Source organism: Microcaecilia unicolor, chromosome 6 (assembly GCF_901765095.1).
Source record: "Microcaecilia unicolor chromosome 6, aMicUni1.1, whole genome shotgun sequence".
In the NCBI taxonomy this organism is placed as follows: domain Eukaryota; kingdom Metazoa; phylum Chordata; class Amphibia; order Gymnophiona; family Siphonopidae; genus Microcaecilia; species Microcaecilia unicolor.
In genome coordinates this window covers 143,253,005-143,278,314 of record NC_044036.1, presented here as the reverse complement: position 1 = coordinate 143,278,314, position 25,310 = coordinate 143,253,005, and the positions used below count along the sequence as shown (strand labels likewise).

The 25,310-nt window shown below is 42.9% G+C and overlaps 1 protein-coding gene across 3 annotated transcripts in view; it reads left to right on the top strand.

The window, feature by feature from the left end:
• The first annotated feature begins 18,015 nt into the window (after positions 1-18,015).
• Positions 18,016-25,310, top strand: part of SETD5 (SET domain containing 5) — a 115,581-nt gene continuing 108,286 nt past the window's right edge. For all 3 annotated transcript variants that reach the window (XM_030205438.1, XM_030205437.1, XM_030205436.1), the window contains exon 1: positions 18,016-18,412. The gene's annotated coding sequence lies outside the window, so the exon portion shown is untranslated. The remainder of the gene's footprint in view (positions 18,413-25,310) is intronic.

The following is a 25,310-nucleotide window of genomic DNA, read 5'->3' as shown; positions in this document are numbered from 1 at the left end:
ACCAACACCTAAAAATTATTTAAGTTCTATTATTGCAAATCTGTAACAAGCAGGGAAAAACACAGGAAACATTACTAACAGAGGAGGAGCCTCTATACTTGGAAGCACTTTGTTGTAGGAAATGGAAGTGGGGGGGGGGGGGGGGGGAATGACAGTCTAGAAGGGCAGTCTGGCAAAGGCCAGGCTGAAAGACAAAACAAGATATGCTGTTGGTGTTACAAATAACCTGAAAAGGAGATTAAATGGCCAAAAGAGGGCAAGGATATCAAGGCTATCCTTGCTATATATATATAAAAAAAATACCAATCAAGATAATTGAACAAGTGGCTAGAGACGTAGAAGCTAAGTGTGAAAGCCTCATTTGTGTATAGTTCTGAATGTATTATAATAATGCTATTGCAATGCTGTCAAGGTAGTGATTAGTTCAAACAGAGTGCAAGAACAGCCTAATGCTTAAAACAGCAGGCGGAGAACCAGGAACCCTGCTTGTGGGGACAGGGGAATACCTACTGTACCCGAGTTAGCTCACCTTGAACTACCAAAAATTCAGGCATTAAATCATCTCCTCCTTGAAGGAAAGTATAAAATCTATTTAGCTCATGCATCAAGGCCAGCAGAGTGCAAAAGAACATCAATCAGTAGTTTCGGTTTTATAGCCAGAATAAAATTGATCCAGAATACTGTGGTGGAAAAAGACCAGTTCTGATTTTCATAAACAGCTATATTAGAATTGGAGGAGTTGCTGGAAGGAAGAGAAATGGGCCTTGATATATTGCCTTTCTGAGGTTTTTGCAACTACATTCAAAGCGGTTTACATATATTCGGGTACTTATTTTGTACCAGGGGCAATGGAGGGTTAAGTGACTTGCCCAGAGTCACAAGGAGCTGCAGTGGGAATCGAACTCAGTTCTCCAGGATCAAAGTCCACTGCACTAACCACTAGGCTATTCCTCCACTCCTTAACCAGACGACTTAACAGTTTTGAAAGCACAGCTGCTGCCTAAGCTCAGAGGATAAGATGGCATAAGAATAGTCATACTAGGTCAGGCCAATGGTCCATCTAGCCCTATGGCCAATCCAAGTCACAAGTATCTGACAGAAACCCAAATAGTAGGGAACTGTACTAGGACCCATGTAATTTAACATGTTTGTAAATAATCTTGAAATCGGAACAGAATGACGAGCGAGGTGATTAAATCTGCAGATGACACAAAACTATTCAAAGTTGTCAAAACACATGCAGATTAAGAAAAATTACAGGAAGCCCTTAGGAAACTGGAAGACTGGGCATCCGAATGGTAGAAGAAATTTAATGTGGACCAATGCAAAGTGATGCACATTGGGAAGAATAATCCAAATCATAGTTACCTGATGCTGGGGTCCACCTTAGGAGTCAGCACCCAAGAAAAAGAGCTATGTGTCATTGCAGAAAATTCACTGAAATCTTCTGCCCAGTGTGCAGCAGAAGCCAAAAAAGCAAACAGGATGCTATGAATTATTAGGAAAGGGATACAAAATTAAGACCAAGAAATTATAATGCCTCTGTATAGCTCCATGGTGCAACTTCACCTTGAATATTGTGTTCAATTCTGGTCACCGTATCTCAAAAAAAAAGATATAGCGGAATTAGGAAAGGTTCAAAGGAGGGTGAAAAAAAAAAGTGATAAAGGGGATGAACTCCCATATAAGGAAAGGCTAGAGGTTAGGACTCTTCAGCTTGTAAGAGAGACAGCTGAGGGTATGATTGAGGTCTATAAAGTCCTGAGTGGTGTATAGCAGGTAAAAGTGAATTGTTTTTTTACTCTTTCAAGTACAAAGACCAGTGAACACTCATAGAAACATGAAGGCAGATAAAGGCCATATGGCCCATCCAGTTTGCCCATCCTCTGTAACCTCTAACACTTCCTTTTCCTAAGCAATCCCACATGCTTATCCCATGCCTTTTAAAACCCTGACACAGTCCTCGACTCCACAACCTCCACTGGGAGGCCATTCCATGCTTCCACCACCCTTTCTGTGAAATAATACTTTCTTAGATTATTCCTAAACCTATTCCCTCTTACTTCATCGTGTGCCCCCTTGTTCCAGAGCTTTCCTTCAGTTGAAAATGACTCACTTTTATATGGAAATACACAAATAGGAGGAAACTTTTTTCACTCAAAGAACTTGCTGCCTGAGGATGTGGTAACAGCAGTAAGTGTACCTGGGTTTAAAAACAGGTTTGGACAAGTTCCTGGAGGAAAAGTCCACTGTTATTGTGATGGACATGGTGGAAGCCACTTCTTGCTCCGGGACTTGTAGCACAGAATACTGCTACTAATTGGGTTTCTGCCAGGTACTTATGACCTGGATTGGCAACTGTTGGAAGCAGGATACTGGGCTAGATGGCCCACTGATCTGACCCAGTATGGCTATTCTTATGTACCAATCCCAGGGCAAGCAGTTGCACCAACTCTATTACCACTGCTCTATTTATTATTTGTTCTAGATGAACATAATTTGAGATCTCAAAATGGCTCAAGACACAGGTGAGAAAAGAACAGGAGATGATGGCAAGGTAATTAATGTCTGAAATTTGAGATTCCCACATTTTTATTTAAAGTACTGTTGTAAAATTTTTACTCCTGGGGAATTCTGCACAACAGCATGCAGCCTCTGCACAGAAATCAATCTAGGAACCAAGAAGTAAATCAGTGCTGCACAGCTGCAAAGAAGCAGCAGAAGGCAGGAGGAGCAAGTATATCCCAGAGATGCCACGCTACCCAGTTCGAAGCTAGAGATTTTTGGCCAGTCCTCATTTTGAACTTACATCTCAAAGCAGTATGGGATTTGTTGTGCCAAAACCTGCCCATTTAAATCAGCGCTGCAGGTCCCATAACGTACTAGGATAAGGTGGTCAGAATTGAAATCCAGGCCTATCCCAAAATACCCAGTTCCAGGCTGGAGAACTTGGCATCTCTGGTGTCTACTGACCAGGCTGGAAAACAAGTAGCAGCCTCAATCCGTGCAGAATGAGGGGAATGAGGCAAAAAAAATCAGAGCATGAGTTCATAGCCTGTCCTAACCCCCCCCCCCTTTTTTTCTTTTATAAATACTACCCAAGATCATCCCTGAGGTTCCATGATCAATAAGAGCTGAACCACTGCATTAAAGAGCAGCTACAGATTAAATCAGTGGGCTCCACTCAAGCAAAACAGCAGCCTTGCTTCCTCCAGGCTTTAAGGTGGAACAGGCTGATTGAGTCTCCTTGTGGTTGCTTAACACTAAGGTGCAGCTGTTCACCTACTGAGCCTTGAGAACAATCTGGTAGCTGGCTGGCTGGAGAAGAGGGGGCCAAAGAATTGCAGACCTTGTGAGAGTTTGAGAAAAAAAAACGGGTGGAAAACGAATTATGGTGTTGCTGAGACGGGATTTAAGGAGACTGAAAGCTAGGATCCATGGCTTTTGAGTCTGGAAGAGCTCTGTGCTTGTGTTGGGAGGAGATCAAGCCAAGCCTAGGAAAGGACTGAGTGATGGAGTCATCACAAGGCCAGCACTACAAAAAAAAAAAAAAAATCCTTCAAAAAATATTAAAAATATCACCTCCCAAGTAATTTTTCTACATAGCATTTTCAATTAGCCATCACTGAAAGGCAGCAATTGTGTAGGATTATAAGGGCAAATAAAGTCTGCAGAATTCTAGAATATTGTGCAGAGTATTGAAAAACATGTTTTTTTTTAAGTGCAAGACGTGATGAGCAGGGTTCCAAACATCCCTTGAAAGAGTGATGCAGAATATTTATATGATATAGAGACCTGTGGGTGCTTCTGTTGAATCTGACGCAACTGCCAGAGATTCTTACAAATGTGGTTAGGTTAGAAAACGGATTCGGGTAAAACACAGATCCTACAGAAAGCTTCCCGTATGAAATACAGCAAAACATCAGCTCATAGTTAAAGTAATAGCGTGCTATGGGTGCTGATTGACAACCACAGCAGCTATTACAATTTTAGGCTATTCAGCTTGAAGTTTATGTAGTCTACTACAACAGTTTACTCCTCACTGTGGTTTACAATAAACGAGGAATAAAAACGAATTACAAAATAGGTTATTGCCGAATGAAAAGCTTCCATGATGCCATCTTGAGTGTGCTAGACTTTGGCTCCTCCGCATGGTTGGTGTGGCTACAGAGCCGTCTGTCAATCAGTGAGGTAAACAGGTCCCAACTTCTCCCCCAACGTGACAGGATGGGTTGACATTCCTGTTCTGCAGCAGCAGCCCCAGAGGAGCTTGCTTAGACTTATTGGGTGTTGCTGCTGGCAGGCAGGCAGGCAGAGCAGCTGAAATCTTCTGCGAGGAAGGGCATTGAGAGAGGTCTCTAAGCAAGCACTGCGGCGACAAAGCAGCAGCCTCATCACCGATCCTAAATGTATCCTACCAGCACTGAACGGGCTCAGCTTTGCTTGAGCTTTGTTCCGGGAGCGCGCGGTCTAGAAAGGCAACACCGCAGCCTAGCTGGGGGTGGGGCCCGAGAAACGCTGTAACATTGCGATACCGAAGCGAAACTACTTACAGAGACTGGAAAAGAGAGAGTGCTGGTGTTGTTGGGGAAGGATAACCCCCACCCCCCCCGGTTCGCAAAATTCGCTGTCCTTAATGTCATTACAAAGGGACAGGGGGTAGCACTGACTGTGGCGGTTGGATAATGGCGGCTGCGCGCACCTAAAGCCTCTACTGCCACCAGAGGTGAAGTAAAGAATTGCCTCGGCTAAGAGTTGCTTCCCGAGAGAACGGGGGAGTGAATATATAATAAAATACTGGGTTTTATTTTATTTTCTAGTGTTAATATCGCGTTCCCAACCAGCGCCTGCCTACCCCACCGGTTAAATACCTGGAATGCGATCCGTGCGCGCTCACACTGCACAATAGGCGCTTTGAACGACAGACGAGGCAGGCAGGCAGCCTCGCTTTCACTCGGTTGCTAGGCGACTCGGGAAAAAGGTCTATTCAGGGCACACATTACTCACGGGTTCCTCCCAGCCTCCAACGGAACAAAGGTCAATCAAGCGCCGGCAACTTCTGGAACTTTCTCAGCGCCTCTCGAGACCAGGGGCTGCCTGGGTCACGGCACGCCTGCGCACAGCGCTCGCATTTCGTCTCCACAGAGCTGCTGAGCTTTCAGTGCCGCCCCTCCCCCTCGTGCCCTTCACGTCCCAGTCCGCCTCTGTGCTATCGCCGCATCTTGCGGTGGAATGCGCCTGCGCCTCAGCCAGCCGCAAACATTTCTTTCCCGGCTGAGCGGAGCGCCGCGCCTGCGCAATCTAGCTAACATTCTTTGGGGGGGGGGGAGGGGAGAGAGGAGAGGCAGAGGCTTGCAGCGGTCTGATGTGTTGGTGCTGCCTTTATTTAGAAATCCATGCTTCACTGTGATCTCTCCTCCCAAAATAAATCCAGAACAGGGAGGCCCAGGGCAACTGGAAAAAAAATTGAGTGTTTATCTTACTCATTCCTTTCCTGGGAGGGGATTCACAAAGTAGGCTTTTATTTTTTTATTACGTTTTTTCCTATTCGGCATGAGCAGAAAATAGCATACATTCTCTAAAAGCAAAAATCAAATATTTCAAATTTAGCAAACGTGTTTTATTTGAAAAGATGGAACAGGCAGAACGTTGCTTACTCGTAGCCCGGGTGAGCAGGGCTGGTCGCTGCTTTCTTGGGGGTCACTTGAGTAAAGTTTCAGAAGTTTCACTTTTAAACCGCGATGAAGAAAAAGAAAACCTCACCCTGGCATAGCTACATGGGATTATCAATTGCTTAAGGCAAATATATATATTTTAAATATATTCACCCCCCCCCCCAAAAAAAAAAAAAAAAAAAAACCTCATTCCCCCACTTCACAGCTGTGTTGGTCTCAGCATTGACACAGAACTACTGTACAGTTGACAATCTTTACATGTTGGCAAAGTGCCTAAAATCAGTTGATATGGCAGATGTTACTCAAAAACCAAATTATGCTAGAATAAGGGAAAAACGAACCAGAAGCCAAATTATGAAGGGTATATAACTGGATGAACAGAGGGGGCTACACTTCAGCAGTAGTTACTCAGTACACATTTATAGCAGCATTAATCTATTAATAAACTAGAATCATTTGTAAGAGGCTGATTTTCTTGCACACAAGAAAGGCTTTAACTTAAGTCAAATAAAAGGTGACACAATAACATGTAAATGATCAAATTCAAGACCTTCAAATTTAAAGCCGCACTTCATCAATCAGGTATACTGAAAGGCTCCAACACTTACATATTATCTATGGCTCTGGTTTACTAAGCAGCGCTAACAGCTGTCCATGCGCAAGTGCCAACGCAGCCCATTCACTTTTGAATGGACCATGGCACTAGCACTGCTTCATAAACAGACCCCTATATTTTTTATGACCTGTATAGATGAGGCTAGCATGAGGCCTTTAGATTGTAAGCTGCTTTGAGCAGGGACTGTCCTATGTTAAATTGTACAGCGCTGCGTAACCCTAGTATTGCTTTAGAAATGTCAAGTAGTAGTAGTAGGCCCAGTTCTTTAAGGGATCTTTTTACTGAGCTGCAATAAAAGGAGCCCTGTGCTAGTGGTGGCAGTTTTTTTGTTTTTTTTTTTTTTGCCACACAGAGGCCCTTTTACCCCACAGCAGGTAAAAAAAAAAAAAAAAAAGCTGAAAAAAAAAACCTGGTGATGTGGTAAGATTGCATTTACCGCATGGCCATGCAGGGAGGAGCACTTACCCCCACCCACTGAGGTGGTAGTAAGGGCTCCTGTGCTAATCCGGCAGTAACCAGGTAGTGATTACCACCGGGTAACTACTACAGTTTAAAAAAAATAGGGACCTATTTTCTCTTGCACCAGAAATGCCGCATGCTGGGGGTGGAACTGGCTACTTAGTAAAAGGGTCTCTAAAGCACATAAAGGACTAGAGGCCAGCCGCAAGCACAGCCAACAGAACTGGTCCCTAAATTTTTGAGGGCAGTAATTTTGTTATTTAGCACCCTTCTCCTCCACCGCTAACTCCAGACTCCGTTCCTTTTATCTTGCTGCACCATATGCCTGGAATAGACTTCCTGAGCTGGTACTTAAGCTCCATCTCTGGCCGTCTTCAAATCTAAGCTAAAAGCCCACCTTTTTGATGCTGCTTTTAACTCCTAACCCTTATTCACTTTTTTCAGAACCCTTATTTTATCATCCTCACTTTAATATTCCCTTATCTCTTGTTTGTCCTGTTTGTCTGTCCTAATTAGACTGTAAGCTCTGTCGAGCAGGGACTGTCTCTTCATGTTCAAGTGTACAGCGCTGCGTACGTCTAGTAGCGCTATAGAAATGATAAGTAGTAGTAGGTGTTTACTCAATCTTCAGTATACTGACTTTTCTATTCTATGCCTAAATCAACCAGGAATCAAGCTGGGTTATATCCAGTTAAAAACAACTAAAAATAGCATTGCACATATCCTATAAATTCTCAGTATATTTACTAAGGACCCTGTTTACCAATGTGCGCTAGCGTTTTTAGCATGTGGTAATGCCAGAGCCACCCATAGGAATGTATGGGTGTCTCTAGCGTTAGAGCACGGTCATTTTTAGCATGTGTTAAAAATGCTAGTGCACCTACAAAGCCCTAAATTAGTTTTCAATGTTTTTCTAAATATCATATAATTGGAAAGTGTCTGTATCTGAACTGGTACAGAATTCCAGACCTTGCTAGACTGAAAATTAAAAGTACTTTCATGAAGAGGTTGAAAACATACTAAACAGAAGGACTGCTCAGCTATAGTGAAATAATGTTTAAATCATGTCAGCTATCATTTTCAGATTGTTATTGAAAACTGTCAGCGTTCGCCTGTTTGTGTGTGGGTTTTTTTTTTAATCCTCAACCAAAAAAAAAAAAAATCTTGTGAAGGATTCTGTTGGTGACTGTTCAACACCTATAAACAAATTAGTATAAAAACTTTAAAGATTAGCTTGATATCAGAGATCTCAGCAAGAGGTGTGTGTGCATGTGTGTAAAGTTGTTTGTATACATTTTTAGGTTCCTATCTTCTGGGAGTCACATAATTTACAATTGGATGGCAAAAGGACAACTATCCTGCAAAATTATTCCAATGCATTTCAGGTTGATTTCTTGTAAGACTTCTGTGGCAAGTGTTGGCTTGTGCCGTACAAAGAACATCAACAGAAGAAAGAAAAAAAAGCACACACAGTACATTGAAAATGTTTGTTTTCCTCTTTGCCTTTGTTTTTGAAAGGGAACGGTCAACTCAGGAAATACTGTGGAGCTGGCATTCAAAAGCCTAGTTTTTGTGTCTTCATGTCACGGATGGTTGCTATAGGTGATACAAGCTGAAGACACACTAGTGGCAATGTATTTTAATTCTGGATTTTTGAACATGGCAAAAATGATAAATTATTCTTGATTTTAGTGACTGGATAGAATTATTTTTTTTAAACTGATTTCCATCCAGGCTTGTCGTTTTTTTAAATGATTTTTTACATAAAAAGAGCCCTAAGATTACCTTCAGTTGTAGATTATCAAAATTATTTTAAACTAAGGAATCAGTAATTATTTCACTCATGAAGGGAGACTGCTACTATGTGTAATATGTATTTTGCACAGAAAGCAAAACTAAAAAAAAAATCCACAACGTAGTAAGCAACCGTTTTTTTTTTGTTGTTGTTTAAATAAGAAATCAATATGGCTGCGCATTTTCTTTGTATTTCAAATTCTACCATCATAGTCCATGAAATGTCTCACTTTGCAAGAAACAAGGCACTGCATTTGCTGAACATGTTAAGCTCTTGTGACAAAAATACATTTTTTCCCTTTCATATCTGATGTCACAGAGGAGATCATAGATAGAGGCAGCCCCGCCCTCTGCAGCTGACCAACTCCCATCCTGCTGCTCTTGTTACTTTGAAATGTGCCTTCTCCCTCATTCTCTCTGCAACATGGATGTTAGCATAAGGAGTGGAGGAGGGGAAGCAGGGGGATGGGCACAGCCGTGACAATGAGATTTCCTCCTTGCTGCTTACTCAAGAGGAAACCAGTTCAATAATTAATGCAAAGGTTTACCAAAGAGTTATGGTTCTACGTTTCACATACAAACAGGATAAAATATGTTTCCCTGCTACTAGACATGATATATTATATACATAAATATTAATTTCATTAACATGCCTTTAGAGTAAAACAGATGTGCAGTATTTATTAAATCCAGAATTTGTTACACTTAACCCGTGTTCAAGTATTCCAAAATATATTGTAGGAAAATATTAATCATCAGACTTTACATACGTAGAAAAGCAATGTCTTCCCTTTATGTCTTTGTCGATGGAATACTAACTCTCCGTCCCCCATGTTCAGCTGCATATTTTATCCAGTTACAGTGTTTTCTATGCATTCATATTTTTTGAACTATTAGTTTGTTTTACAGTACTGACTTGCCTTCATAACTTTGGTTCGCTTTGAATGCAGAAGGTAAACTATTGAATCATGCATGGCTGCATGGCTGCGTGGCGAGCTAAAAGAGTGCAAACGCTACAATGCCCCCCCAACCACCACTACTTGGGCTTGAGTTTAATTTCTGGACTGCCAGTTCCTGCTTCTTAAACTGTCTATGGAGGAGATTATGCCGAGGCTGGGAAGGAGGGACAGCACCTCCTGGAAAGGAGTTTAGGCGACACACAAAGCCGAAAAGCACACGTTGTTGCTGCAATAAGTGGACTTGAAAGGGAGGCGAACTAAAGACAGTCCTCAGCTCAGTGTTGGGGAATGTTAGTGGGAAGAACCCCTTCCTAACTGCAAACGGAGATACAGTTTTGCTCAGTTAGGAGATTCTCAGACCAGTCCAAAGAAATAGGTGAAAGCTGCAGAATATATACAAAACTAATTGCCTCGTCTGTGCAGAGAATTTGAGGGTGTGTGCCTTTCCCAGTCGCCTTCCAGACTGCTTGTGCAATCCATGTTTACAGCAGGCATGTGATGACTCAACATACCTTCTATAGCCAATCAGCGTGTACAGGCTTTATGTAACTCTCCTTTTCACGCCCTTTGGCAGGGACCTGGAAACCCTGTCCTCTTCCAGCTGGACTTGCCCTGGAGGATATTCTCACAGTATTAACCTTTTCCCTTGATAAGTATGTTCTCCTATTTATGTTGCTTAGCATGTATGAAAGGCCTGCTGCTCCTCCCTGTAGTCTAATAAACTCTAATCTCATTGCTGTAGAGTCTAAGAGAAGATAAATGCAAATTGCATTTATATTACATGCATGTATGTGTGAAAGTAAAGCCTGGTGATTGTATATTTAATGATTTTTGGGTGATAATTAACCAGCAAAGAGATATTACTGGAGTGTTTCACCCTGTGACAACTCATCTAAAATGTCATAAGAGGTGTGAACCTATTTATATTGTCCAGTGTTTTATGCCTATCTTCCATCATTTCTATATTTCTTATCACTTAGCTACTAAAGGTTTGCAGTGGTATAGCCTTGTTATGCAAATCCTTGCTTGATACCAAGGAAAAAAAACAAAGTTTCCATTGCAGCTGCAGGCAATTGCCTAACCACAGCCTGTGCTCTCAGAAGAATGTGTAAAATGTACATGTATCTGTTTAATATATAAATTTGCTACTATTTTCCAATTAAGAGGCTTTGCCCATTTTGTTCTAAGAGAGGGGGTGCTTCATACCCTCAAGTAGCAACTAACGTCTCCACTATTTTTAGTTATAAAATACATTTAAGGGCTTTTGCAGAGATCAATCATGGGGATAAGATTGAGACCATATGGATTGCATCTGTAATGTCCATTTGCATTATGCTAAACTTCTTTCAAAAGCTGTTGTGGAGGATACTATGTAAAAACAACATCCCTTGCCTCCGAGTCATTTTAGCAGACAGATGGGTGCTGGTCTCCAGCGACCAGTCATAATCCCATGCTTCCCAGCTAAAAGTGGACCTAACAAAGTGCCACACAATATTTAATGATTGATGGTTGCTGAGATACTTGGAGACCCCATCAGGGTCAAATTGTATATAGAAGTTTCAAAATTAAGGACTCAGCAGACAAGATTATTGTTTTGGGTTTTTTTTTTTTAGCTGCGGTAGCACTAGTGCATGGCTACCATAGCATGTACTGAGGTATCCCATGATAGTGCGATCAGCATATGCTAATCCTGCACTGAAAAATATTTTTCAGCATAGGAAGCATGGGCAGAGAATAGGCATGCCCTGCGGCAGGTAGCCCGGGCACATTGCCACACACTGTCCAATCATTTACTGCCAAGCAAATAGGTGGTGGTAATGGTCACATGCTAATTGGGAGATTAGTACATGGCATTAATGGGAGATTTAGCACAGCACTAAAATGGCCACATTTGGTATAAGCAGCTGCAGGGCACAGGAAATCCATAAACCGACAACAGCACCAGACACGTTTTAGTATGGCTTTGTAAAAGAACCCCCTATGGTTGTAGTCTGTAGATCTGAGGGGGGGGGGGGAGAGGGAAGAATCTATAATCTTTGCTAAGCAGAACTGGAAGCTAATTACTTCCAGTAACACTTGATTCCATGTATTGACTTGATGCAGGTGATATGTTACATTTGTATCCCACATTTTCCAACATCTTTGCAGGCTCAACGTAGCTTACATAGTACCGTAAAGGCGTTCGCCAACTCCGGTAGAGAAACAAATACAAAATGATGTTGTGGTCAAATAAGGTTCATGTGTTCAAACACATTAGGGAATCATAGAGCGGAAGAGTTAGGTAGTGACCATTACGAGCTTTGGTTTCATTGTGTTGCAGGGTTCAGGCATTTAAGTTGGGTCGGTAGGGTATGCCTTTTTGAACAGGGTGGTTTTTAGTAATTTCCGGAAGTTTAGGTGGTCGTACATTGTTTTCACAGCTTTCGGCAGTGCGTTCCACAGTTGTGTGCTTATGTAGGAGAAGCTGGATTGATAAGTTGATTTGTATTTGAGTCCTTTGCTGCTTGGGTAGTGAAGAGTTAGGTATGTTCGTGTTGATCCGATCAAACTACTTTATTTTTGAGGCACTTTATTGAACCATGAAAAAACCACCATTTTGTCAAGGTATATCAACCACCAAAACTGTACAATCCTTATTTAACCATTTGGTCTAGATAGTCATATATACATTTTTTTCTTAACCCATGAATTCTCTCTCCTATCTAGCTCCTTCCCAACTCCTAGCCTCCATGTCTGTGGTACGTGTGTTCTTTACCCATGATGCTTATAGATACAACCCCCCCCCCCCCCCCCAAGCCTGATCCCTGTCCCTTACCTACCCACTCACCTTCCTCCCTCTCTCCTATCCCAGCCACCCCATGGATAAATAACCCTGCCACTAAAAGGTATTAAGCACCATGCTTCTGGCCCAATGTAGTAAACTTTGGATACAGCTCTCTAGATTTGTAAACTTCACGGTTTCCTTCTGGTTAAAAGGCACGGCCTCTTGCTGCTCCTGGAGCATTAAGCTATGCACCTTATTCCTCCACTTCCACTAGGTGGCTGACTCTTCAAAACCCAAGCTTTCAATATTTCTCTAGTAGCCACTAGGCTCACCTTCACAAGAAAATTTAGCATACTGTCCCTAAACCATGGGGGGGGGGGGGGGGGGGGGGGGGTCTGTGCAGGCTTAACACTATCCCTCCCCCCCAGTATCTGACTGCTTACCTCCACACTTGCTCCAGGTACTTTGCTATCCACCCCCAATATTGCTGAATAAGGCACTCAAAATTGAAGGCTTAAGTTACCCACTCCAGCATCACATTGAAGGAACAGGTTAAACCCTGTTCATTGAGGTTTAAAAGGCCTGTGCCCTTTAGATATAAACCTATTGCAATATTTTAAATTCCATGTCCCTATAGTTTGCCGCCGCTGCCACCACTGGAATCCTCCAAAAGCACCAACTCAAATCTATTGTCCCCTCCCACACCAAATTCAACTCGCTCTCTACTCCCTTGATATGAGCTTCCTGCCACTCCTTGCATTCTAGCTCCTAAGGATCCTATCGCTTCTTTCTCTATAACATCAGCAAAATTTGCCCTTTCCTCTCTGAGCACACCATCCGAACTCTCATCACCTCTCTCATTACCTCTCGCCTTGACTACTGCAACTTACTCCTCACTGGCCTCCCACTTAACCATCTATCCCACCTTCAATCCATTCAGAACTCTGCTGCGTGTCTTATCGTCTGCCTAGACCGATATGCTCATATCACCCCTCTCCTTAAGTCACTTCACTGGCTTCCAATCAGGTACCGCATACAGTTCAAGCTTCTCCTATTAACCTACAAATGCACTCAATCTGCAGCCCCTCACCCTCATCTCCCCTTACGCTCCTACCCATAACCTCCGCTCACAGGACAAATCCTTCCTCTCAGTACCCTTCTCCACCACCACCAACTCCAGACTCCGCCCTTTCTGCCTCGCCTCACCCTATGCTTGGAATAAACTCCCTGAGCCCATACACCAAGCCCCCTCCCTACCCATCTTCAAATCCTTGCTCAAAGCCCACCTCTTCAATGTCGCTTTCGGCACCTAACCACTTTACCTCTATCCAGGAAATCTAGACTGCCTCAATCTTGATTGACTGCACTTTTTGTCCTTTAGATTGTAAGCACCTTTGAGCAGGGACTGTCCTGTGTTAATTGTACAGCGCTGTGCAACCCTGGTAGCGCTTTAGAAATGTTAAATAGTAGTAGTATAAATATCAGTGCCCGTCCATCACCCATGCCTATCTCACCTCATTTTCTGAAGGTCTTCTCTTGCAACCCAGGTTGAAAATCTCCCATTTCCACAAATAGGCAGCAAAAGGGAGGCCCCGGGGTCTCTGCTCAGCCCCTTCCATGCTACCCTCAGGTGCCTAACTAAAACACTCTTCCTAAAGGAATCAGGCAGCTTCCACTCAGAAGCATGTGTAAGAGATTCCAGGGAAGGCACAAGCACCTCTTGACCACTAAAGCAGTATAATAATGCGAGCCAGACATCCAATTCCTTTACATTGTTGAGGAGAGAAGACAAATTATATGTACATTAAAATCAAGCAAGCTCCCATGATGGATCTAGCTTCCTTGCAGTCTTACCAGAGTTATCCAGCCTCGCTTCCTCCACAACAAAGTCATCCCAGAATTTAAAAATGTTTTTTTTTTTTTTTTATATACTGCCTGAAAACTATTGAAGAGGTGTACATTCAGGTACAGTAGGTATTTTTCTGTCCATGGAGGGCTCACAATCTAACCCCCCCTTTTATTACAAAGCTGCGTCCGGTGTTATTGTGTGACTTTGTAAAAAGGAAGGAGGGGGGTAAGTTTGTACCTGAGGGAATGTAGGGTTAAATGACTTGCACAAAATCACAAGGAGCTGCAGGGAACTTTTGTTAAATCTTCCTCACATCCTTTTTCTTTTAATAGTCACATTGATACCATCTTCCTAACATAACCAGTGGGAGGATTAGCCTTATTAAGATCTGAAATTATTTTAAATAAAGTATGAACTCAGAAAAAAATGTGTACTTGCAATTGTGAAGTGATTTTTGTAGCTATACAGAGGCATTATATTATTTTTGGTCTTATTTTGCATCCCTTTCCTAATAATTATTAGTATCCCAATCAAATTGTTTAAAATCAGAAGTTTGAGGGTTTTTTTTTTTTTTTTTAACATCGTGAAAATCAAACGGTTTGTAACTGCAGTAATTCAGGTCTCAGGCCCTCCAGTTGATTCATGCCATTCATCTCATCTGACCTAGCATGGCTGCAAAGATGGCCTTTGCAAGGCACATTCTCTTGAACCAATTTGATTATTGTAATTTTATCTATGTAGGGTGTAAAGTATATATCCTAAAGAAACTGCAAACCGCCCAGACTTGTCATACATGTACCACGTTTTAAGAGGGCTACTCCTTTGCGGATACATTTGGCATTGGCTTCCCAGTATTCAAACTGTACTCTCATATTACAGATTTTGTATGGTATTGCTCTTGAATATATTTTGCCCCTTGTTAACTTTGCATTCTTGCAACTCAATCTTTGGTGTAAGAGACTACTTGTGTCTTTATTTTCCTATTTGTAAGAAAATAGTTTATAAAATTTATATATTCAGCTACTGTTTCATTTCAAGGTACTAAATGGTGGAATTCCTTGGCAAAAAATAAAGATCCCAACATGAGTATTTGGTTTTTCATACCTTTCCTTTTCAAAACATTTCTGTTGATTGATCTTAGTACCTAATATCCCCCCTTCCAATCTCCCCATTGTGCTTTATTATTGAATTCTTTATATATTTACAATTATTTCCTTATTGATAAGTGTGGGTTTATGTATTTTAATTATTTTGTATTGACTTTTTAGCTTGTTAGACATATTAAACTCAAAATTGTGCAGGAAAATGTGGGGTATAAGGGTCATTTACAACTCAGAGGAAGAGAAGCATCCAAAATATATATATTTTTTCAAAGAATGCCACTAAAAGAATCCTTTAAGGTAATTCCTCAGTCTTATTGTTCAATAGATATCAGGCTTCAAACACTTAACTGATGATGTGTACCTTGCCAATTTTAACCCCTTATTAAATTAGTGTGCTGCGAGTTTAAAAAAAAAAGAAGATTGAAAATCACTGTCTTAAAGACGATGTTCACTGCTATCTGAATGCACCAATAAAAGGCAACAAAATATTAGTTGCTGTGGCACTGGTCCCAGCACTGCTGTAGGAGTGGCCTAGTGGTTAGAGCACCAGTCTTGCAATCCAGAGGTGGCTGGTTCAAATCCCACTACTAATCCTTGTGATCTTGGGCAAGTCACAACCCTCCATTGCCTCTGGTACAAGCTTAGATTGTGAGCCCACCTGGGACAGAGAAATATCCAGTGTATCTGAATGTAACTCACCTTGAGCTTCTACTGAAAAAGGTGTGAGCAAAATCCAAATAAATAATAAAACAACAACAGAAGCCCTACAAGCTGGAGAAGGAAACCATTCTGTACTCCAGAGTGTCTCATCATCTCCAACAGTTCAGCGTCTTGGTGAGGCAGTCACCTTGCTACCTGGCAAGGCTTGCAAGAAACCGCTCCCATTCTCTTCAGTCCAATCAGTGTCAAAACCAGTACCAGGGAGGGGGCCAGTTTGAAACAGCTCTGAGAAAGCAATGCTCCTACTTCTGTAGGAAACATTAAATGAATCTTTTCCCAACAGGACAACCCCACACTATTTTAGCTATGAATATTTGAGACATCATAGAATGGAAGGTGGCTAGATATGAGAGGAAAAATGCACATTAGGAAGCTGCCCTTCCAGCAAATACTGCAGGGTGGGAGAGATTAAGTAATTAGCTGATTTGGAATAAGATATTCTTGATTATGTGGAAAAACAGGCATTGCAAAAGAAAGGTGGATTGATAAGGAACTGCTTGGTACACAAGGGGCCTCGGTTTTCTGCAGGAAATTGGCCAAGAGAAGTTTATTGGCAATTAAAGCGATAAAGATGTTTGTGGAGAGCGGAAATGGTAGAAAAGCCTGATGTTTGGTTGGGAGGGGAAGATGCAGAACACGAAGTTAGCGATTACACCATAAATAAACGTCTCTTAAAAGAGTGGGAGAAAAAAAAAAACGGCCTTCGAAAACGAGCTCCGTTTGAATAATACAGATTATTCACCTTGAGAAATGTAATAAGGTAACTTTGTTGAAGGAGATAAGGGAGCATTTGCCAGGTGGCCTTTGCTGTTAGGCTGGCTCTCGGCGCCCGGGGGGGGGGGGGGAAGGCTTGTTGTCTGTGACAGAAATTGCGGACATGTACGGTGGAGGACCGAACAGGAATTATGCACAGGCCAGGACTAGAAATCTCCGCACACGTAATAGACGGGGTTGGGCGCCATGACGCCGCCCGCGCCCCCGCCCGGCTGCACGAAGAACACTAAACCTCTTCCTGCCACGTAGCTCTGCTGCTGCCATTAGTCCGCGCCTTTTGGGTGGAAGCGTAGAGATATCGCTAAATAACCGGGACAAAAGGGGTCACCCGGCTGCTCCCCCACCACAACCGAGAGAGGGTCGCTCGCAGCAGAGTAGACTCGCAGCCGTCACGTACGCTAACTGACACCCGCAGTAGCCAATAGCGAGCTAGCCCGCAACTCCTAGCTGAGGCTCTGTGCCAGGGAAACCCCGCCGTTTGTGCAGCCGCCGGTTGACCCGAGGATGCAGCCATGGGAACCTCGGCGGCCCCGACACATCTGTTTTAAGAGCGATCCATTGCTCCCTCGGCCACCTGTGACTGGAGAAGCAGCTCCGCAGAGCTTTACCACCACACACAGATGATCGACCAGAGACAGCTGAGCCAGGGGAAAAGATAGACCCTCCCCAAGGCTCGCTGATCGGGTTCGTCTACACAACGCCTCGCTCATAAACTTCCGGATTGCTCAGCCAACGGTTGAGAGAGATCTTTTCTAGCCCCGCCCCTTCTGGCCAGACGCACAACTCTCGGGTTCTCCATCTCCTTGACTCTGAGCTACCAGAGCGAGAGAGAGAGGCGTAGCCATAGTAGACCAAGTGTCAGTTGAACTTGTCACTGTGGAGGCAGTCACAATTCTTTACTTAACATAGTCACGAAAATCAAAAACTGTACGAAATAAAGGGCGTTTCCACCCCTTTATACATAAAAAGCCATTGTCTAAACACATTTAAACACACACACAAGACCTCCACGATGTCCTCCTAAGTACCTCATTCCCCACCAACACGCGTACCCTCCAGTCTACCAAGCACCTTCTCCTTCCCTCTACTGTTTCCAACTGTGGGAAAAGCTCCCCGGCTGAGGGTGTTATCCTGGTAGCGCGGCTCGCGAGTCCTGAGTGCCAGCTCCCTCCGCCAATCCTCTCTAGGGGGTGTTTCAGTCAGACCAATGAGCAAAGAGAGAGAGGCGCCCCGCCGCCCCTGCCGCAGGATCAGGGGATCCCCGTATGGTCAGTCGCGTTTCCGCCCGCGAAGGCTGCGAGCTGGTGGGGGGAGGGGTGGCGCTGCCTTTGCTGCCGCTTCAGCGCTGGAGCTGTTGTAGCTGTGGATGTTGAGAGGGGGGTTGTCCCGCTCGCCAAGAGAGCCCGGTCCGGCCGGCCGGCGAACAAGACCCCCCGACCCCTCCAGGAGAGGACGCAGCCAGACGGTTCCTGCATGGCGAGAGCGCGGGCCGCGATTACGGATTGATTAACCGTTGCAACCTGTTCTGTGACGTCTCTTAATTCTACTGTGAGCAGCCCGGGCGAGGGAGCTCCATACTGGTCTGCGGCGCCCAGGAAAGACCGCGGCTCCGGGCCGGGCCTACCAGTTTGTTGGCTTGGGGAAAGCCTGGCTGGGATGCTGATTCCTGGAGTGTAGTGGATAGAACACGTCGGAGCAGGTCAGTGGTGAAGGTAGTTTGGGGGCGCCTTTTTGGAGGTGTAAGGGCGAAATAAGTGGGGACCTCGAGTTGGGGAGCCCTTGCTGCGAGTGCTGTGGCATAGCGCTGGGGTATCCTCAGGACAGGGAGATGGGGGCTCCTTCTCTCGTGGTTGACGTTATGTATGGCAATAAACTTGGTTTTCTGTTATAGAGTTGCCTGAGCGAGGCTCTTGCTGTGGGTTCCGCGGGTGGTGCTTGGAGAGGGGGGGAGGGGGGCCGCTTGTTGCTTATCGAGTTTCAGGGGTTCTGTGGACACAGATCCTAGGGAGGAGAGAAGGGGGGGATATATGATATAAATCCTACTACTTCTTAAACTCCCCTCTCGCTGGGAATTGAGGCGAATCAGACGATGCTGATGATTGGGGGCCGGGACCCACTTTTCGGGTGTGGAGGTGGGGGCTCAGTTATGTTTCCTCCAGTCTCCCTTCGGTAGCAGACGGTTTGGGTTGTTGTTATTTTTTTTTTTTTTTTTAGTTCCGTGGGCTGTCAGCCTCCCCACCCCCACCTGCGTGCTGCAGGGGATTGTCACCTACCCCTTCCTCCAGCGCAGAGAGTCAGGAAAGACATGGCTGGCATGTGATCTAAAGATCTGATTTCTTATTTTATTCTCACAATTGAGGAGGAGAGAGGTTGCAGGTCAGGCCCGGGAAACAGTGCTTTTGTAAACTTGAAACTGGTTTTATGTATAAGAGATTCCTTTTTTCGTTCTGTCATTTATCCTTCATTCTTATCTCATTTTCTTCCCATTTCTCAACTTGTTTTCAGTTTTAGCCAAAGTCTAGTCATTTTTCCATACGTTTTTAATTCCACATCTCACTTTTCACACCCCTGCTTTCTGCTCCTTTTTCATCCCTTTTATGTGCCCCAACACCATACACGTGCCCCTTCACCCAGTTTCTTACCCTTTGCAGCCTTCTCCTCTGAGGTCCATTCATTGTTTTCCCTATAACTGGTTTTTAAAGGGGCAACTTCACCCTTGCCTTGTGATTGTCCCAAATTTGCTGAATTTCAAGTGGGATTTGTTTAAATCATTCAGTGTACTGTGTATCAGTGTAGGGAATTTCTAAAAATCTCACAAATACAAAGAAATGATTTAGTGTTTAATTGCATTAGTTTGCAGTTGGGTGGGAGCAAACAGGTGCCCAAATTTGGGAGAGGAGAGAAAGTGAAAGGGCCTTGCAGTTTTCCCAGGATCCATTCCATATTTCACCAGTGAGTGGAAAAAAGCAGCATTTGCCAAGTAATCCCTCCTGTGCTGCTGTTTCAGAGGAATGCATGGTCTGTTTCCTCATTGATAGAACCAAAAATACAGAGTAGGCTCAAACCAGACCTAGTGAATATTTTCTTTCCAGGGTGTTCCAGAAGCAAATCGTTGCGCACTGTTACACTCGCTGCAGGAGATCTGTTTGTGACCTGTCTGCTTTTTACATTATGGTGATTGTGCAGTATATAATCCTGTAATTCTTTGCAGAGTGCCCAGGGCTCTAGCAGGCCTTTGCCTGAGTTTGATTTTTAGTCCTTGTGTGTGTGAGAGATCTTGGTGAATTCTCATGAATTTTATTTCCTTAGGTTAGGTAATATACATTTGGAACAGGGTCACATTTAGCCTTCTCTCTCTTACCCCTTGGCCTTACATGGTAATGTTTTCTTGGGAAGAAGCTTTCCTCCTCTTTTGAAAAAGATTTGTTACTTGATTAGATCCAACCCTCCAGCAGGTGAATTCAGCAAAAGAATCTTCCTAGGCTGAATTTTGTGCCATTGTGTGTGGGGAGGGGGGAGGGGAGGACTGACTGCAGTGAAGATTTTTGTTAGGCTCGCTACCCTGACACTTCATCTTTGATATAATTCTTGTTGCCTTTCAAAATTGCAAATGCTATGATTTACACCGTTAAAAATGAATGTTGGGTGTGGGTTAGTGTGTGAGAAGTTGCAAGCTCTGAGGGATGTTTGCAGGCTTTCTCTCATCTGTTGTTTAATTGTTTAGGGATCATGGAGGCAGTGAAATGAATTGTGATATTGGTTTGTGGAAGGATGAAATAAACATGACCTTATGGAATGATTTTAATAGTGAATTTAGATTGAGGTAGGGATTTTTTTTAATATCGATTAGTTTTAATTCTGCTCTTCATTCAGTACAAAAAATTGCAGCATTCAAAAACGTAGATAAACAATGATAGTTTGTTTCCTGTTTAAGATATTGGGGGGGGGGGGGGGGGGGAGAGCAGAAGCCATAATGGATTTTTTTTCCATACCTTCAAGGAGCATATTGAAAAAGAAGTTGCTTGTAAGTGTAGAGGGTTTCAGGGTGCCTGGTTCAGGAAGGGCTTTCAGGTGAAGGGTCCAACTGAAAACTGGATTGTGGTGCTGGATCTTGTTCTTTTAATAAATGCAGAAGGTGTAACCCTTGGCTTTGGAGCTCGTTGCTACGAGAGAAGCTTGAGTGGTGCTGGCTGTCTCCAGGGAAGGACAGCATTGCAGCGTCCATTTCCACTGCTGGCCTGGGAGCGTGTGAAGGACTTGAGCTACAGTATGTTAAGGAGATGGCTGGCTTGGGTTTACTAGCAGTCATTTTTATAACTGGACTTCTCAAAATGTTTCCATAGTCAACGGTCTCAAGATTATGAGTCATAAGAGAGGTTCTGGCTTGGTGACCTTGACTGTCAGTGTATAGAGAAAAAAATCTAGAGATTAGAAACATGCAGCTTGGTTTTTCAGTTCCTCTGTGCTTTTTTTTTTGTATCGGGCCAGTTATACCCACACAAAAGTCTGCTCTAAGAGAGTTTATAACCTTAAGAGATCTTTTACCTAAAAATAACAGCTTGAAATGAGCACAGCGTAATGCTGCAGTAGCAGTGTCACCCAGGGCCTTTGCATAAGGTTGATTCCTCCTCTCAGACTCTCATTTGTTTTTTCTCTGTTATGTCCTTCCTCCCATGTCCGTCTGCCTGGCCTCTTTCTTAATGTGTTATTGATTGTAGATTCTGCCGTCTATCATGGGTGTGTTCAGAAAAGACTATAATCTGGAAATTTTGTTCTCAACAGCAGCAGAGCACAACTATAACTTTAAATGAGTTCCATGCAGGGCTATTGGAGCCCTGTTTCTAGGACACAAGTTTGTACTTGTATATGGATAAAAACAAAAAATCCCTTTGGACTCCTTGACATGAAGTAAATATTTGTGTTTAGTATTCTATCCACACTAGAAGTTAGGAGGGGGAAGAGACTTGGGCATACGCACAAAGAGAGACCTGGGGGCTAATTTTCAAATACTTACAAAGTTCTGTAGGTTACTATGCAACTTTGTAAGTCCAAATGGTTTGAAAATACTCCTGGTGATCTTGGAAGCTGCCCTACCTTTAGAAACTAGGCTAAGTGCCTAGTACAGTGCCCCTCAGAAATCCAGTTGTCTTAACTTTATTAGAATTCAGCAAATGTTTTTCCAAATACAGAGTAGATTTAAGCACCCATTTGCCTTATTTTCTGGGTAAAAATAATAGAAAATGGTGCTTTTCTTCTCAGTGCAGAACTCTGTAGTACTGTTCTGATATCTGCTGCCTTAACTTAGAGGTTTATATCCTACTTGTTATCCATGAAGGCCATTTTACAATCAGAACAATAATTGTTTTCAAAAATGATGACCACCCTTTATGGATACCAAAAGCCATTGAGATATATCTCACATCTCTTAACAAATGGTTTTGGGAAGGGCATTTCAAATAAATATTGTATAGTTCCAGGAAGAAGAAAGACAGCAGCATTTCATATTGCACTGGAGTTAGAAATCTGACAGTTTATAAGGTGAAAGGTAGCGTGTGGTGTGCTGCTGTTCTACTGTCCCTCAAACTACTCTGCATAGCAATTTATGACGGTTTCCTTAGCTCTGTGCTTTTGTCATTATCAGAGGGAAGGCATAGCCTACTGCTTAGAGCAGCAAGCTGAGAACCAGGGAAGCCTGGTTCAAATCCCACTGCGGCAGCTTGTGACCTTCAGCAAATCACTTAACCCTCTATTAACCTCATTTACAAACTTAGATTGTAAGGCCCCCTGCCCCAAAGACAGGAAATACCTTCTGTACCTGAATGTAACTCACCTTGAGCGACAACCGAAAAAGGTATAAGCCAAGTCCTAATAAATAGTCTACCCAGGTGTGACAGATTCCGGTCCTCGAGAGCCACAAAGTGGTCTGGTTTTTAGGATACCCACAATGAATGTGCATGAGATGCATATGTATGACCTGCTTCTGTTGTGCCATGCATTCTTATTGTGAATATTTTGAAAACTGAACCAGAATTAGCCACTCCATTCTATTCCATTTCACAGACCACTGCTGGCCATGCCCTTCTCTCCTCCCCCTCTTCTCTGTGCTGTTGACTCTGCTTCCTCCAGTCTTTCCTCTCCTTTGCTAATGCTGCCTCATCTCAGCCATATTCCCTAAAGTCTGTTGATGCTTTCTCCATTTCCTGGCTCTGCTCCCTGCAATATCTGCACTCCTTTCCCAGTCTTTGTACGCCCTTTTCCTTCTCTGTTCTCATCCCTGGAGTCTTAGTACTCTGTAAGTCCTGGGTTTATTTTCTGTCTGTATCTCACCCAGTTTTAGAAGGGAAAGTAGTTCATAGAAAATTGATTGGCTGGTTTAATGTTTTTTTTTCTTTGCCTTGAGCAAACCTGGCAATAGAGAGAGAGACTGTTCATGTCAAGTTTACCCATTCCAGCTGTTTAGGATGAAGACAATTGAAAGCGCAGAGACTAAGATATTTCAGAAAAATATAATTCCAGGGAGGAGGAGTTGGGGAAGTCATTATCAATTGGTGTATGTCTCAGTAAATTCTGCAGATTAAATATTGAGTATTTGTTTTGGCAGCTTTTGTCAGATATATCTGTCATTCATTTTATTAACGCTCATTTTCTGAATGCTAACGTTTGAATGTCTGTGTGACCTGCAAGGAGTTGCATATTTTTTTTACTAAGTGGCATAGGGCAGGGGATAACTGCTGTGAATTAAGGTTTCTTCCAAGGAGGGACATATTTTATATAGTAAGACTGCTGAAAACACCATCCAACCCATCCAGAAATGTACACAGTGCACAACAGTTGAATAATAGGAGCTTCTTGTATTTAATAATTTGTGCAGCATGGAATGCAATTTTTCTTGTAGGAGTAGCGTAGCAAAATATTTTTTGCTTGATTTAATAGTAATTTCTTCATAATGCACCTGGAGTTTAGAGATATTTAGCTACTTAGCTGGATCATCTACTCTTTAAAAGGCTGCTGCTCGTTTGTAGATATAAAAAGCAGAATACCAGTCAGTATCTGATGCTCAGGTAATACTACTGTATTTATCAGCTGTACAAGTTAGTGGCCCTTTCTCTGAACTTAGTGCGTGTTTCAGCATTTTGAGGGTAACATACTTTGAGTGAGTGAGTGGGCAAGTAAATGGGGAAGGGGGTCAGATACAGCTACAGTTTTGTAAATGTACCATACTACGAAATTGAAGGTGCAATAGCAAAACTAAGCATTCTAAGTTTCCCGAAAAGCCTTGTTTTTGATGTCATGTTTAATGAAACCAGACAGAGTTTCTGCAGGCAAAAGCTCTGACATTAAGGACATTGAACAGAGGGGTTGACCTCCACGCCTCGTATGTTACTGGAGATGCTATTTTATCTGGCTTAAAATTCTGCAGAAGCATGGGGTGGCAGTTAGAACAGTCTGTGGCAAAGACTGGAGTAACCTGCATACAGGGATTATGATAAACATAGTAACATATTAGATGATGGCAGAGAAAGACCTGCACGGTCCACCCAGTCTGTCCAACAAGATAAACTCATATGTGCTACTTTTTGTGTATACCTGACCTTGATTTGTATCTGCCATTTTCAGGGCACAGACCGTAGAAGTGGTAGGTAAAACGTTGTGAGATCAGCTTAAAATACATGTTTGGGGGGATGGGAAGATAATTTTTTGTCAGCTTGCATATGTGAATTTGTGTGTTCATCATTTCAAAGTAGAACAAACTCATGTGAGCTGACAAAGGTGGGCCAATTTGGTTTTTATCTGCTATCATATCCTGTGTTAGATTTAGCTTGGGCCTTTTCAGTGATAGGTCGAGGGGAATTGCAATCATGTACAGTAGATATTTCCCTGTCCCTAGAGGGCTTACAGTTTGTACCTGAGGCAACAAAGGGTGAAATGACCTGTCTGAGGTCACAAGGATCATTAGTGGGATTTGAACCTTACTTCCCTGGTTTCAGCCCATTGCTCCAACCATTAGGCTATGCTTCCACACTTGTTCCCAGACCATCACTCTGTAGTGATTTAAAAATGTTACTACCTGAATACATTGATGGCCTTTGATATTATTACTAGAAAAAGGTGGATATCAAAGGACACTCTTTACTGCATAATTTATTGCACATAGTTATGGGTCATATATAAAAAAGGAAAACATTTTAATATATCTGGCTCTACATATGCTAAGAAAACTGGTTATTCATCTTATCTCTTTATATTTGAATATGGAATTTGGTAGGTCTGCCCTATCTTTTGGTTATATAATGTTTGGAAAGAGTACTGAAGAAAAAATGTCTTGAAAACCTTGCGTTAGCAAGGATAATGTAGCAGGAACTGGAATTGCATCTCTTTGCTACACATACAGAGATTTGATTAGTCTGTCTCTGTACAGTGTCCCCATTCATAGGCAATCTCAATCATAAGAGCCAGCTCTGTGGGTACTGTGGGTGCTTGAGCACCCCCAAAATTGAGAAAATTCCTTGTATGTGTCCAGGGAGAGGTTATTTCCATTGGGCTTAGCACCCCCAATAATTTTGAAAAGTTGGCTCCTATGGTCTCAATATTAGCAG